Below are 14,196 nucleotides of genomic sequence, written 5' to 3' on the forward strand. Positions count from 1 at the left end.
GACTTTTGAGCAACTTCTCTTACTGAACTGTTGCCTGTTCAATATAATATAATAATAATTATTTGTTTTTTGTTTATTGTACCTTGCCTATCTGGCTGGGTTGCCCCGGCCACTCTGGGCTGCTTCCAACAGAATATACAAAAACACAACAGAACAATGAAATAAGCAAGTGAGTTTGCTCAATTCCTTCTCCCTCCTGATCTTTTTTTCCTTTTGTGTGTTGTGTGAAGGCAGGGACTGTCTTCCTATAGATGTCTGAGAGGCACTCGGCACTCAAGCATTTTTTTCTTCTGAACAGCAATGTTAAAATGCTTCAAATAAATGCAGATCAGCAGAGAAAAAAGAATGTGGAGTCTGGGGTGCTATTTTCACACAGCCATTTTCTCCAAATTTCAACTTGTTTTCCAGAAACAATTCCAAAAACTATGAATGAATGAATTTTATTATTACGGTCACAGACCAGTTCCAGCTCACTTACAATATCAGGGAAATCATAAAACACAGCAGGAATACACTGAATTGCAATTGGGTATAACAGAGACAATTCAGTTAAAAATATATATTAAATCTTGATCTCAAAAACTATTACTAGTAAGAAAAGTAATTACACTAGATCATCTTAGAATATTTGAGGTTCGGAGTTTCGTGTTTGCAACTTAATCTTGAGCAGGGCTTTCCTAGGTAAAAACAGTGCTAGTACTGTATTGCGAACCCTTGAGTACACGGGGGTCGCGAAGAACTGATCTTGAGCATTGCCGAGAACAGGCATTCCTCGTTCCCCATGGGTCCTCTGTGGACTGCCCTCTTGGCTGAGCAAAATTGTGTGTGTGTGTGTGTCCTCTCTGCTGGAGAAGCACAGCACAAATATGGGATGGAGGGCAGGAAAACGGTGACATTTCTAAAACAGGGTGAGCTTCACCCTAGGATGTGGGCATGGGAGGTGGTTGCCCGGTGGGGAGAGAGAGGCACTCTGTGCATGATCAGAGTGCACATTACTCCTTGCAGGACCGATGTTCAAAACGGGTTTGTGTTCTGTGTTGAAGGGAAAGCATTCTTCAGCTGCTCCCAAGGCTCTCTCTGCTTATTATTCCTTCTAGTGTCCCAGAGCCTGAGTCCCAGTTTCATTCCGAAAAACAACAACACAAATCCAGGGATGTTAAGTGCTGGCATCAGTGAAGCCTGGGAGGGAGGGATGTAGCTCAGTGGCAGAGCACCTGCCTTGCAAGCAGGTCGTCCCCGGTTCAATCCCCAGCATCTCCAGTTAGGACCGGGACGAAACCATAGAGAGCTGCTGCCGGCCAGTGCAGGCAATACTGAACTAGATGGACCACTGGCCTGATTTGGCATACTGTATATTCCTAAGCAGGGGTTTGAGCAGGCGTGGGCTGGCAAGTGGGAGGATGGGGGGCGGCTCTTCTGAGCTTTGAAGCCCTGCCTGGAGGCGATTTCCTCTGATCCCAGCTCCCCCGCCTCCTCCTGCAGGAGAGCAGTGGGCTGGGGCCCCCTCCAGGGCTCATCCTCTGGGTCAGGCTGGCACTGCAAGGCCCATAATTGGATCCGCAGCTGGCAGGGGAGCCGCAGGACATAATTGGCTGCGCGGTCGGGCGGCTGCTGTGCCACACACTGAGCTGTGCCATCACAGGGCCAGGAGCTGGGCACATACCTGCACACCGTCCACCATGCACATGTCCTCCCTTAAATCATGTATCCTCCTGCTACCTCTGGCTGGAGGAAACCTCTTCCAGCTTTCTCTCCAGGCATTTTGAACTACAAGTCCCAGCAGCCCCAACCAGCAGGGCCACAGGGTGCTGTGGCTGATGGGAGTTGTAGTCCAGCATCTGCAGGGCACCGCAGGTTTTTAAGCAGAGGTTGGACGTCCATTTGTCAAGGATGCTTTAGCTAGGATCCCTGCACAGCAGCGGGTTGGACTAGATGACCCCTGGGTTCCCTTCCAATTCTACAATTCCATTATTCTAGGAAGCTGCCTTATTCTACCAAATCAGGACTGTCTACACTGACTGGCAGTGGCTCTCCGGGGTCTCGGCCCTTCCTGGAGAGGCCAGTGGGAAATTATTATTATTTTATGTATTAAATTTGTAAACTGCTTTTCACCCTAAAATCTCAAGGGCATAAAAATAGTACCAATAATGGCATTGTCTGTAGAAAGCAGGAATGGCTGTGGGGTTTTTGGTTGTGTGCTTGCTTGTTTCCACCTTTGCTCTTCCTGCACCAACAGAAGCAGCTGACTCCTAAGGGAAAACTCACTGGAGCTCTTGGGAGACACAACAGGCAAGTTTCAGGACTGACGCTGGAGCCAGCCTTTGAGCTGAACCGAGGCGTTTCTGCCTGCAAAGTAGATGCTCTGCTACTGAGCTACAGCTGGTCAACACAGGCTGGCAGCAGCTCTTCAGAATATCCAGCAGGGAGAGTCTTTCCCATCACCACCTCCGGCTGCTTTCAGAAACGGCAACTTGCCCTGACGTGACCTCCAGCCAACGGGGAGCAGGCCTAGTCAAGACTCCAACTCCCATCAGCCATAGCCAGTGTGGCCATAGTCATGGATAATGGGAGCTGTAGTCAAAAACTTCTAGAGGACACCGCATCCTCTTCCTCCGTTGCCACATTCAGCAATTGGAGCTTGTTTTTCCTCTGCCCTCCCCATGCCTTTTTCCTTTTGTGTCTTGAGTTTTTAAGGCTGATGGGATGGACTGCCTTGTTTTTGTTTTTTTGTTTTTACTTGATTGCGTGTAAGCTGAGCCTCCGGAGCTGACGATCAGGAGAAAATCGCTTTAAATAAAGAAATGCATCATGCGCTGGGCTTTGCCAGTACCGCCAGCCTGAAACTCCCTCTTTATTCCCGGACGCTGCTTTAAAATAGCACCCTCTCTGAGGACAGAGTGTGGGCAAATCTGCAGCCCGGTGCACCTGTGTCTCCTTGCTTCAGGGGGACCCAGGTGTAACTCCCAGAGCAAAGTTGGCACCTGGCAGCCTTAGAGCTGTGACAGACGAGGCAACAGGGATGGCATGATGCTGTTCTTCCATATCCTTCCCAGGGAAAGTGATGGGAAAGGATATTTGAACTGAACCCATCAGAAAAGGAGAGTGCCTATTCAAGTCATTTTTCTGTGGGTGGGGAGGCAGCCGGGAGGTGAGGTCTGCCCCATGGTCACGACCTCATACCCTCCAACTTTTCTCCTATGAAAACAGGGACATCCTATTCCATAATAATAATAATAATAATAATAATAATAATAATAATAATAAATTTTATTTATACCCCACCCATCAAACTGGGTTGCCTCAGCCAGTCTGGGCGGCTTCCAACATAGATTAAAAACATAATAAAACATTAAACAAAAAAAAAACTCCTTCCCAGCCTTCAGGTGTATTCTAAAGGTTGTATAGATAGTTACTTATCTTTTCGGCTCGGGGGTCGCATAACTCCATACCCTCCAACATTTCTCCAATGAAAATAGGAACGTACATACAATAATATGAGTACATTCATATTTTAAAAAAGGAATATACAACGGGATAGATAGGAAGTCCAATGTGTTGGTACGTATATGATTTGGGGGGGGGAATTATATTTGTTTTTTCTCTTTGCTTTTCTTTTTTCTTTTCTTTCTCTTAAGGTATATAAAGTTGATATATAATCTTGGTATACATGTTGAAAATATATTATAATAAGCTCTGTAATGTAATATGACAATATTTACCAATGTAACATAAGAATGTTAATAAATAAATAAAATTGCCTGTGATAGAAATGGCAAAAAAAAAAAGGAACGTCCTAAGGAAAAGTAGGACATTCCAGGATCAAATCAGAAACTGGGATGGCTTCTGTAAATCTGGCACCATCCCTGGGAAATAGGGACACTTGGAGGGTCTGCAACCTCATGTATTAGCTCTCCTATTCCTGGCCAATCTGAGTGCTCCGATCTACAACCTGTACCTCCTGCTCTGTGTTATTAAAAACATTTTAAAGCCACCTTCAAGGGTGAAATCCTCTCAAGACAGCAATAGGAATCAGGTAAGGTCCGTCAAACTACCGTCGCAATTCATTAAACAATTAGAGCCAGCAATCATAATGAAGCAAAACATCAGCCTTGTTTTTTTTTTTTAAAAAATGCATTCATTGTTTTGCATTTACATCGCATTGTTGCCTCCAAGGAGCTCAAGGTGACTCACATAGTTTCCCCCCCACTCCTCGTTTAATCCCCACAGCAACCCTGTGAGGTAGGTTAGGTCGAGAGGCGGCGTATGGCACCCAAGGTAGATAGATGGATAATTTATTACGGTCAAAGACCAGCTCACATAACACAATAAAAACAGCGTTCATAAAGATAAAATATACAATAGAAGCAGATTGCAGCAATAGCTCATGAGTTAAAATTGAGATATATACATACACCCAAACAACTGAGATTTGGGCTACCATAAAAAATTGACCCTGAGGCACCCCAAAAGGCGACTTCAGCATTTCCCTAGTAAGCTATTTTATTCTAGAGGATGATCTGTGCCTACAAATCTGGGTGGCACCCAAGGTGAGAGCATCATGGCTGAGTATGAAAACGCAGCTAAAAGTCACCATCAGACCCAAAGGAAACCACTTGGCTCTTTAGGTCTGCCTGCTGAATCTCAGTTGGGTGGGACTCAAGATACGTGTCCAGAGGGCGAGGAAAGGAGCAGTCTGTACATGCTCAAAGGTGTTTTCTTTCGTACTGTCCTAGGCGTATTCCAGGTTTTAGCCTCGGTGCTGAGTTCTGGAGCTTAGGCCCTCTATGAATTGGCCCAGAACTCTCAGTTCTTCCCACTCTGGGCTTCCCCAAAAGCTCAGGTTGGAAAAACAGTGATTGAAAGAGAAGCACCTGGCTGTTGTTTTTCCACTGCATCCTCACTCTGCTGTCCAGTAGGTGGGGTGGGGTGGGGGGACCTTAGACTGCCTGATCCTGAAAAGAGGGTGCTGTAGGTGGTGGAACTGAACGGTGATGAAGCAGCTGCCTTGGCCTGTATTGCCAAGACCTGGGTGGGTGGGCTGGGTGGGCCTGACCTCGGACCCCCTGAAGGTTTCCCTTGCAAGATTTGGGAGATACGGGACACATAAAAGGAAGTTCCTTATTGTCGCAGCACACAGTTAAACTATGGAACTCACTGCCACAGGAGGCAGGGGTCGCTACCAATCTGCACAGCTTTAAAAGAGGGTGGGACAAACCCCTGGAAGAGAAGACTATCAGTGCCTCCTGGCCATGTTGGCTCTGTTCTATCTCCATAGTTGGAGGCAGGAAATATCAGTTACTGGAAATCACAGGAGGGGAAAGGGCTCTTGGGCTTGAATCCTGCTTGTGGGTTTCCCTTAGGCTGGCCACTGTGAGAACAGGTTGACCTGACCCTGCAGGTGTTTCTTAGGCCAGGGGTCAGCAAACTTTTTCAGCAGGGGGCCGGTCCACTGTCCCTCAGACCTTGTGGGGGGCAGGACTATATATATATATTGGGGGGGGGAGAATGAATTCCTATGCCCCACAAGTAACCCAGAGATGCATTTTAAATAAAAGGACACATTCTACTCATGTAAAAACACGCTGATTCCTGGACCGTCTGTGGGCCGGATTTAGAAGGCGATTGGGCTATTCCTTTTTTGTTGGCACAATTTCTTTTTTCCAGTTTTTAGCAATTAGGATCCTTGCCGCTCCTGTGGCACTGTTGGAGTATATTGAACTGGCTAGATTAACAGAGGCAATTAGAGATCACACTAGACAAGAGTTTCAAAAAGCATGGGGGAAATGCAGATAATACTTTACAAAACAGTGCCCTAAAATACATACCTGGACTTGTTTTGATTAATGTCTGCAGGAGACTTTGTGGATATTTAAGTTATAATTAGAAAAATCTTAATAATCATTCATAAAGGAAACAGCTTATAAGAAGTAAATAAGGAGGCCAGATACAGGATAAAGGAAGTCTTTTATTTGGTTGTTTGTATTGTTGTATGTTATGCTTATTGTATGTTATGTTCACGTTTAATGAGGGTGGATTTCTGTATTTGGGGTGGGTGGGATTTATGTTATGTTGTAAATAAAATTTCTAATAAAAAAAAAATAGAAGGCGATTGGGCTGGATCTGGCCCCCGGGCCTTAGTTTGCCTACTCATGTTCTCAGGTTCTCGTGAGTTTTACAGTCGTGATTCTGACCGGGCTTACTTGGAATTTGGAAGCCAGTTCTGCTGTGCTCCATGTGGCATCCTAAGCCATGTGCGGAGGGCAGCTGCAATGGGAAATTCCCACCTGGGAAAGCTCCTGGCATAAAGGCTCAGCTGCAGGGACCACTTCCAGCAGCACGGGTTGGGCAGCCATCTGTCAGGGATGCTTAAGCTGTCATTCTTGCCCCACAGGCGGTTGGACTAGATGACACTGGGGGTCCCTTTCAATTCTACAGACCTGATTCTGTGGGTTGTATTCAGCCTGGCTGAGCAGGAGGTGGGAGAGGAGGACCTCCTCTCAGGATAGTCCAAAAGCCATGCCTCTTGCGGCCCCCCCCCACTTCCCAAAGCCTCTCAAGCAAGAACATGGAATGGTTTACAGCCGAGGGGTGAAACACCAGCCCTCTGTTATTTCTTTTATTTATTTCATAAAACTTATATACTGCTTGATTGTAGGAAAAAATGCAAAGCAGTTTTATAAAAATGATAAAACAATAAAATTATTGCTAAAATTTTTACAGCCGTGATTTAAACATGCAGAAGATTAAAACCGCAATAAAACAGACTGAAACAAATTAAAGTTGCTACAACTCTTTAAACGCTTCCAGGGCCAGCATCAGCTCATGTTTTGGGTGGGGGTAGGGGGGCGGGCTGTGCACAGATAAAGCTAAAACCAGGTCTGGTCAGCAGCGGTGCTTAATATCTCAAGAGGAAAGGCTCTCGGATCTGAACCTGTTCAAAGCCACAACCTCTTTCTCAAAAGCCCCTTTTTTGCAGATGTGTGGGGAAGGAACTCTGCATGTGCTCAGAGGCGTTCTGTTGCTTCTTCATCTCGGAGGGAGCACCAGTTGCTCATGGTCAGGGGCCAAGCTTTGTGCAGGGAGAAGAGTGCATGCCTCTGAGAAAATCCACCCCTGTCTATTGTAAGAAATGAAAGGGTGCCTCCTGGCATGTGCAGAGGGCTGACTGCTCATCAGGATATGGCAAGGCGGAAACAAAGGCCAATGCCTCCTTGAGTCAGCTTCTCATGTGCACTCAACCTGGTGGGGGGGGGGGAGGTGGACTGGGGAGGGGGAGTCGAGTAGTGCCAGGCCCTCCAGCCCTCTTCAATCAGAGCCCTGCAGAGCCAGTTGCTATGGCAACTGGGGGATGCTGCGCTGCCAAAATGCAGGCAATCTCTGGACCCCTGGAGGGCTGCAGTGGCGCTTCAGGCCTCCTCTTTGCACCCCCTGCCTCCGCGACACCCCAAAAGGCACCCCAGTAGTGGCAGCACTTTCTGGGGAGTGCCTACACACACACAAGCACACACTTCATTCATGACACAATCCCCTCCTCAATACAGTCTATCCCCCCACCCCACCCCCAGTGGGAAGGTTCTTAATTTATTCCCCACATATTGAAATAGAGCAGAATCCGGGGAGGAGGGGAGAGTTATCCTGTGTAAATTCTTGGGAAGGTTGGGCGGGGGCACGACTTGGTGTCTGTTGGGAGGGGAAAAGCTACCCCTTCCCCAATTAGTAATTGCTTTGTTAATGACATTGTTTTGCGTTTTCAGTGTGCTACTTTTATATGCTGCTCTGCAGCAGAAGCAGAATAATTTATTTTTTTTAAAAAAAACGAAGCTTTGAGCAAATCTCGCTTCTTTGCAGAACTACAGGAGTTAACCCATCAGTCGGGATCAGCTCTGACGGCGCCCCTCCCTCCCCCTCTCTCACATACACTCTCCTATAAAGAAGACTCTGCTCATGCCCTCTGTTATTCGGGGGGCACGCACTCTGCACATGCTCTGCGGCTTCCTCTTATTTGCTCTCCGATGTTCTGAGAGCTGTTCTCTACACATGCTTCTGTCATTTTTCCTTTCACTGATCGGAAACACTGGGGCACTTTTACTTACTTTGCCTCTGTGTGTTTCGGGAAACACACTCTGCACGTGCTCCGGGACACCCTGTTCTTTCCGATTGCTCTCGGTGCGTTGTTGGATTGAGGGCTGGGGGCGAGTTCAGGCGCTGAAAGAGGGCGGCCCCCTCACCTTCTCTCAGGCAAGCCATCCCGAAGAGGGAAGAGACTCTGCTCGTTCTCAGAGGCACCCTGGGACGAAGGCCGGGCAGGTGAGAAGCAGATTGGGGGTCCAAGAAGCCACGACGACCACCGGGCGGGGGCGCGCGCGGAGCTTGCGGGGGGTCCTCTTCCTCGCCCCCCCTTTCCTCCGTCTCTGTCGGAGCAGCCCTGACCCCTTCCTCCGTGCGCTCTCGGTCGGAGAGGCAAGCGGGGCGAGGGGGCGTCCGAGGCGGGAGGGCGCTGGGCTGGTCCTCTCCCCGCTGCCTCGCTCTCCCCTCCCTCCCTCCTTCCGTCCCCGCCCTCCCTCCGGTGGCGAGACGCGGCTGCGTTTTGCGTACGCCGAGGCAAAGGCAAAGGCAGCGCCGCCGCAGCCGGACCGAGCGGCCGTCGGAGCGCAGCGCCAGCGGGCTGGAGCCGCCCCGAAGCCACGGTGAGTGCCGCCGCCGCCAGCCCGGCCGGGAGAGCGCGAGAGCCGCTCCCGCCGAGGGAGTCGTTCCCCGGGCCATTCTGCTAGATGTCAGCGCGCACCCTTCGTTACAGCCCCGCGGCGAGAGCACCTCTGGGCATGTACCGAGTGCGCGCCTCCTGGGAAGGTGGCGGGGGAAGGCATTGCTTTTGCCCCAGCGCTGTTCTTGGGAAGGGTGGGACGCGAGAGCCCCGAGGAGGCACCTGCCCAGGCGGAAAGAGTGCCTCTGGCTGCGTGCAGAGTGCCTTTCCCTTGGCAGCCCATCCGCAGCACCTGCGCTTCCCAGAAGGGGCGGTGTCCAGGTAGGCAGGTTTTAGAAATAAGTTAAGCCTCTCTGACCCCCTTGCCGCATGGAAGTGGGGGGGTGGGAGGGAAGAGGTTTGGGGTCACCTCCCCCCACCCCGTTGCCCAAATGAAAGAGGGAGATCACCTGCCTTGCAGCGCCCATTCCGCCGCCTGGGTGCCTTTGCTCGATTTGAGGGCCATGCAAAGTGCAGCTTTGCGCTCCCCGCACGCCCCCCCCTATACCGCGCAGCATTTCCCCTGCTCTTGCAGGGCAGCTGTCGCAGCCCGCTTCAGCCTTCCATGGGGAGGGCAGAAGACCGGACATGTGGATCCACCAGTGCTTTGGGCTCAGTGGTGCTTGGGGAAGGGCGCCGTGGCCCCTCGGTGCATCACGATTTGGGGGGGGGGTGCCGCCTGGTGTGTGGCCCTTGCGTGGCAGCGGGGCTGCACCTGCCGTGGGCGCCCGCCGTGCATGCAAAGCAGCAGCGAAACGGTGGCGCCTCGCCTGTGCGTCTCGGCAGCGTGTGTGTGTATGTGTGTCTTTGTGTGTGCGGGTTTGCGGTGGCAGGAGCCCTGTGGGAGGTGATGCGCAGGTTGTGTGCAGAGGGCAAACTTGCATTTCACCCCCGCCCTGCGCGGAGGCTTTGGATTGTAGAGCGCGCGGAGGGTTTGCCATTGTGCGCGCCCCCTCTGCAGCACCGGGGCTTGCGCTGTCTATCTCTCCCCATTCGCCCTTTGTGTGTGTGCAAAATCAGCAACAGCAGCAGCTGCGCGTGTTGATAAATGTTTGTGCCACTCAGACAATCTGCTGTCAATATATTTACCCTGCTCTCGAGGGCGGCTGTTGGGAAATGGCATTTTGCAACATGCAATTTTGCAAGGAGGCCTTTGGGTATGCATTGCGTTGGAGGTGCGGTGAATGGATGGGGGGGGGTGCGGGATGGGAAGAGAAAATGAAATCAGTTTGCAGGAATCAGGAGGGGACGGGAGACCCTGAGATGTGGGGTCTGAAGGGCTGTGCCTCTCTCGAAGCGGCGCCTCTCCTGTAGCCAACCGACCTGGCCTGCCATCTCTCAGCTCCTGGCGCTCCTGCCTGGCTTTTGAGCAAAACTTGCCTAAAAATAACTCCGCCAGCAAAAAACGCCAACCCACCATTTCCGAGCACAAAGGCCTGTCTCAAAAGATTAATAATAATCTCCTTCTACGACATAAAGACATTCCTTACTCCACGCCGGGATTCTGGGCGCTGCGCTGGAGAACTCCCTGCTGGGGGAAGGAGAAGCAGATGCTTGCCCGCCTCTCTGCTTGAACACCTTCCAGCTCACAAGCCTGGGGGCCTCTTCCCCACGCACAACAACCCTGCGCGGTAGGCTGGGCCGAAAGACAATGACTATCCCAGAGAGGGACATGGCTGAGTGGGGATTTGAACCTGGGTCTCACAGCATCGTGCAAGCAGAGAGTTTGGAGATGGGGGTCTTCAAGGCCATCCAGGCCAGCCCTCTGGCTGGTCCATGGAGGTAATCCAGAGTTTGAGCATCTCTGACAGGTGGTTGTGCAGAGACAGCTTGAAATCCTCAGGGAGGGAGAGCTGGCCTTCCATCCCTCTCTCTGCACCAAGGTTGTTTTTTTTTTTATAATATTTTTATTTTTTCCATATAAACACAACACAACAAACATAAACATACAAAGACAAAAACAGAACAAAAAACATGTATCATTTCATATCCTAATTTCATATACCTTTCTTCCCCGACTTCCTCATGCCTCCCCTTTCTGTATTCCAAATTCTTATCGATTGTTCAGCAAATCTTCCCTTATTTTAATTTAAATTTAGACTATTCTTCCTTATTCTCCTTGTCTTAACCATTGCTAATAGTAACCATTTACTTTCCAGTCCAACATCATTCTAACTTTCATTAACTTTGTAATATTTCTTTAAATAGTCCTTGAATTTTTTCCATTCTTCTTGCGCTGCCTCTCTTCCCTGGTTTCGGATTCTGCTCGTCATTTCTGCCAAGCCCATGTAGTCTATCACCTTCATCTGCCATTCTTCCAGTGTGGGTAGCTCTTGCGTCTTCCAGTACTTCGCAATGAGTATTCTAGCTGCTGTTGTAGCATACATAAAGAAAGTTATATCCGTCTTTAACACCCCTTGGCTGACAATACCCAAGAGAAAGGCCTCTGGTTTCTCTGCACCAAGGTTGTTAGTTCCACTGCCGAACTGCTTTTTTCCACTGAGAAGTGTCCCCTAACATTCAACAGAAATCTAGAGGGCCCTCTTGGCAGTGGCACCCACCCTGTGGAACACCCTCCCATCAGATGTCGAACAGATAAACAACTATTTGACTTTTAGAAGGCAGCCCTCTTAAGGGAAGTTTTTAATGGGTGATGTTTTACTGTTTTTTAAAAAAATATTTTGTTGGGAGCCCCCTCTTCTGCATGGTGATGATGAGGAAAGCCCTTCTGGGATTTGTAGGGGGCTTCTGTGCATCCCTTCGCCCAAAGACTTCCTTTACCCAGATTAAACAGGCTTCCACCCTTTCCAAACACTACACCAGGGGTTGTCAGAAGGAGAAAGATCTATTGGATCTATTGCCTGCTCTCTGTGATTTGCAAGTATTTCTGACTCCCGGTGGTTTAAACAAAGCAACAGTAAAACGATGCCGCCCTCAATTATCCTGCCGAAATGAAGATCACTTGTGGAAATGAGAGCACATTTTGTGTGAGCACACTTCAGTTCTGGTACTCAAAACAACAAATCCCTGTGGCTAGAGTTCAGTCTCTGCTGGCATCTGCAGGCGTCTGCCTGAAACCTTGGAGAGCTCCTGCCAGCCAGTGTGGACCATACTGAGCTAGACGGATAGCGGGGGGGGGGGGTCCTGATTCAGTATAGGGCAACTTTCTGAGCTCCTAAGGCCTTAGTGATACAGCTCAATAGATTAGCAAGAGAAAGGGAGCAGCGTGTGCTTTCAGAATGCAGCCAAAGTCAGGCTGTAGCTTGGTGGCTGAGCACCTGTTCTGCATGCAGAAGGTCCCAGGTTCAAGTCCTGCCATCTTCAGGCAGGGCTGGGAGAGACTCCTTGTCTAAGCTGCTGCCAGTCTGTATAGATACAGAACTGAGCTAAGACGGCGAGGGAAGTTTCCTAGTTCTTGTCTTGGGGTGTGTGTGTGCAGCTGTGTCAGCTCCCCTCAACCTTGGCATTAATTATCAGCACCACACTCTAACCAGCTGAGCTATCCAGGCTCTGTTTTAAACACTTAAAAGTCTCTTTTTTTCTTGTATTAACCATGTTTATCTATTCATTACATTTCCACCTCTCCTTATTTTCCTTTAAGGAACTCAAGGCATGGTTCTCCCTCTCTCCATTTTATCCTCTATAATCAGCCCTGTGAGGTAGGTTAGGGTAGGAGACAGCGACTGGCCCAAGGTCACCCCTTGAATTTCATAGCCGAATGTGGCTTTGAACCCTGGTCTCCCGGGCCCTTAGCCGGACATTCTGACCATCACACCACATTGAGAGGGATGAGTGCATTGTGTTTGGATGTGTTGGTGTGACGGACTGTTGCCTGCGGCAGGTGAAGCTTCTTAGACAGTGGAACTCCCTGCCACCAGAGGCAGTGATGGGCACCAACTTGGCTTTAAAAGAGGACTGGGCAAGTTCATGGAGGGACAGGCTGTCAGTGGCTATGCACTCCCTTTGCAGTTGGAGGCAGCGATGCTTCTGTTTGCCAGTTGCTGCAAAACACAGGGCGGGAGAATGGTCTGGTGCTTGTGGGCTCCCTACAGGCATCTGGTGGTCCACTGTGAAAACAGGAGGCTGGGTTAGATAGGCCGCTGGCCCGATCCGTCAGGCTCTTTTTAGGTTCTTAAGTTTCGCAGCCTACAAATGAGCTCTTTTCTCTGGGCGGCCATGAGCTGCAGTCTCTCTGTTTAGGCCTGGCGTTTCCAGGGACAAGAGCCGCTGAGAGAGGCTAGTTGGAATTCCCAGGCAGCGGAGGGGCCTGTCTAAAATCAGCTGCCAGCCCTGAGTCATCCCTTGGCAGAAGCTCTGGAGCCCAGTGTGCCTTTCCAACATTCCTTGCTTCTTTCCCTTGCTTGGGACGAGGAGGAGGAGGAGGGTGGCAGGATGGACAGGCGAGAGAATCTGCTTGGGGAGGGGGGCAGTAGTGACTTAGTGCCATCGTCCCCCAAGGAGACCCCGTCCTTTTCTGCTCCTGCCCATTTGCAGCAGCAGGAGGAAGAGGAGGGCTGAAGAAATGAATTCCCCACCCCAGCTGTGCGTCGCCCTGTTTCCTCCTGAATAGAGAGGCAGCAGCAAGAGGGGATTGTGGTCCAACATTTCTCCAGGGGACTGAAGATTGCTTGGCTTGGGTTCAGATGTCCAAAAGGAGGCAGAGAGGCCCTGCTCAGAGCCAGGAGTACTGGATCTTTTTTTCCTGCTCTTGGAGTTGGAGATGCGTGTGTGTAGCACAACACAAGTAGGACAAAAATAAAGCAGAACAATTTGTGTTGTAAAAAGTTACGGTCTTTCAGCAGGAAGGTTTGGGGTGTGCACCACCTGGAAGTGAGGCAGTGTGACCACCCCAAAACCTTTGCAGGTGCAATAAGTAAAAGCTAAAAAAAAAAAGGCTAAGGGACCCCTGGACAGTTAAGTTCAGTCAAAGGTGACTTTGGGATTGCGGTGCTTTCTGGGTCACGTGACCAGCATGATTAAACCGCTTCTGATGCAATGGGACACCGTGACGGAAACCAGAGTGCACAGAAACACCGTTTATCTTCCCGCCACAGCGGTACCTATTTATCTACTTGCGCTGGTGTGCTTTCAGACTGCTAGGTTGGCAGGAGCTGGGGCAGAGCAATGGGAGCTCCCCCGTCATGGGGATTTGAACCGCCGACCTTCTGATCAGCAAGCCCAAGAGGCTCAGTGGTTTAGACCACAGTGCCACCCGCGTCCCAAAGTGTCAAAAGTGGGATGGTATGTGACTGCCGTGATAGCATTGCGAGCACAAATGAATGTGCAATAAGAAGGGCATCAGAGGGGGAATGTTTAAATCCCAAATTTATTGCTTGTGGTCTCCCTAGAACAAGGATTGGAAACCTGTTGTCTTCCGGATGCTTCCAGGCTCCAACTCCCATCGGCAGGGTCAGATTTTAAGACCTTTAGAGGCCCTAAGTCAGCGTTTCCCA

The 14,196-nt window shown here is 50.0% G+C and overlaps 1 protein-coding gene across 1 annotated transcript in view; it reads left to right on the forward strand.

Moving 5' to 3' along the window:
* Positions 1-8,402: 8,402 nt before the first annotated feature.
* The window catches only part of RASGRP2 (RAS guanyl releasing protein 2), a 41,086-nt gene continuing 35,292 nt past the window's right edge, over positions 8,403-14,196 (forward strand). Inside the window, exon 1 of the mRNA XM_083592016.1 lies at positions 8,403-8,687. The gene's annotated coding sequence lies outside the window, so the exon portion shown is untranslated. The remainder of the gene's footprint in view (positions 8,688-14,196) is intronic.

Source organism: Podarcis filfolensis (genome assembly GCF_964270895.1).
Source record: "Podarcis filfolensis genome assembly, chromosome: 16".
Classification (NCBI taxonomy): Eukaryota; Metazoa; Chordata; class Lepidosauria; order Squamata; family Lacertidae; genus Podarcis; species Podarcis filfolensis.